We start from the raw sequence: 2,212 nt of genomic DNA on the forward strand, positions 1-2,212 counted from the left end.
GGAGCTGGGAGGGGGGGGGTAAGGGGGTTCAGCCAGCCGTCTGGGAATGTCTCGGAGGGTGGAAACTTGGCCCGCCCAGCTTGTGAATTTCATTATCAAGAGTAAGGTTATTCAACTGAGGGAACACAACGCCGCCGCCGCCGGCGCGTCTCGCGCCGCTGCAGCCGGGCGTTGGTGGTGGTCGCGACCCCCGCCGCGGGACCCGCCCGGGACCCCGCTGGACTATGAGCGACCACGAGACCGAAAGGGGGTGAGACGTCGTACAATTGCGGCTAGCTGAACCTGCATGACGTTTTCAGGTCCCGTGTCACGGACACCAAGTTACGAAGGGGGGAAAATTGAAGTTGACTGACTTAGTCTCGATGATTCATCGACTCCGGGGACTCGCGGCCTCATTCCACGTTGCACCCGATGTGACAGTATACTTTTTTAGTTGTGTATGGTGATGGACAATTTACGATACATCAGCATCATCATAGTGTTTATATAGGTAGTCAACAAGTTCATTTTAGAACTCAGTGCCAGTTGGCCACTTTCAGTTTACGTCGGTGGAAAATTTATTCATGGCGAAAATTATCATTTTGTGTATACAGAGACAACAACTGTACTGTCAAGGAAGACTGAAGTTTTTTTGTTGTTTTTTAAGTCCATAAGTGGCTTAGGGTGTATCAAGTTATTGAAATAAAATCGGTAATCTTTTGTCAAAACGGAAAACCTTTACCCTCGGGCAGAGACAGCCACAAAGAGACTGTCTTAAAACTGCCCACTTTTGTTGTGATACTGTACCGCATTGTATGCTTGCGAGCGAGTTGCCTACTCCCCCGGGGCAGTATGGCGCGCCTCTCACAGACGATATGCAGGGGACCCTATGAATTCATGCTTGCGGTACAACATATCCAGATTACCGATGTTCTCCACAACCATACATAACTATCACCAGGTGACCACATCCGCACGGCGCCCTTACGGGCCGTAAGTATGGGAAAGAAGAAGAAAGTACGTCCGTTTTTCTCGGATTCCTTCGACAAAATACGGGAGTTCGGCGCCTGCGAGCCTCGGGGTAGGCTACCCCGCAGTACACACCTGCACAGCAGGCAGGATGTTGCCTACCCAACAGGCGCTATGGGACCTTGCATAGGCTGAACTTAGGATGTTCGAAACGGCGATTGACGGACGTACTTTCTGGATGATCCCTAGCGGTGCGTACAGTCTACCCGCGGATGTACCAGCTGCTGGTCCATACATTGCATAGAACTATGGCGCAGGGCCATGCACTGTAGTACCACGCCCTCAATCAGAACCCCCCGCTTCTCGAGGACATGGCACTGGGCTGGGCGGGTCAGCTCCAACAGAGCGCTGGACGCGTTGGTCCTGGTGGTCCAGGTGTCTCCAAGGTGGCCATTACGTACGTCTGTGGCCCGGGTCGCTCCCCGCCTCCTCATGTCCCCGTCGTCCAGCTCCACCCCCACCCTGCCTGCCGACCCCGCCCCATGGCCGTCTCCGGGCACCGCATCCACGACGACAACCACGACGACGACGACAGAGCTTCATGAAAACTTTTTATTATTACTCTTCACGCCGGGCGGAGGCTTATTTTCGGCTTCGCCTTCTCCTCCCCGACTACCTCCCATTAACATACCCATATCAAGACCTGCAGGCTCTGTCGGGGCACACCCTGGCTCGCCTCTGTGTGTGTGTGTGTGTGTGTGTGTGCGAGTGAGTGCGTGTGTATGTGCGCGCGTCTGTGTGCGTTGCCCGAGCCTCTTGTTATTTTTCCGGTCTCCAGTATACCTCGCAGGACGCAGGGACACCTCTCGCGCCTGCCTGGGCCTCGCCGCCGCCTGCCCACCACGACGACGTCTAATCAGACCGGTCCAGCAGCGCCGGTGCCGCGTATGAAGATCGCTTTCTTCTGCTTCCTACTTCCGTTCTGGTGGGGGATTTATGACGGGGAATAACCGCAGCAGGGCTATTGGAAGGTGGAAGGTCTTGAGGTCGGCCAGCGGGCGTCCACCGCCACCGCAGAGCAAAATGCGATCGGGACAAGGTTCAGCGGGTCTTTAAGCAGCCTGTCAGGAGCGTGCGGGGCGGGCCTCCTCCGGCTCGGCTTGGACGCGTATTGGATACCTAGCATGCTTCGCGCGGCTGCATAACAAAGCAGGGACATTATTTGCTTAACAGAACTGCATTGCCGGCTGGCGGGGCAGGGCGG

The 2,212-nt window shown here is 55.7% G+C and overlaps 1 protein-coding gene across 1 annotated transcript in view; it reads left to right on the forward strand.

The window, feature by feature from the left end:
* Window positions 1-2,212, forward strand: part of LOC113209554 (follistatin) — a 22,692-nt gene that overhangs the window by 7,143 nt on the left and 13,337 nt on the right. The window lies entirely within an intron of this gene.

Source organism: Frankliniella occidentalis, unplaced genomic scaffold (genome assembly GCF_000697945.3).
Source record: "Frankliniella occidentalis isolate FOCC.00 unplaced genomic scaffold, Focc_3.1 Scaffold63, whole genome shotgun sequence".
In the NCBI taxonomy this organism is placed as follows: Eukaryota; Metazoa; Arthropoda; class Insecta; order Thysanoptera; family Thripidae; genus Frankliniella; species Frankliniella occidentalis.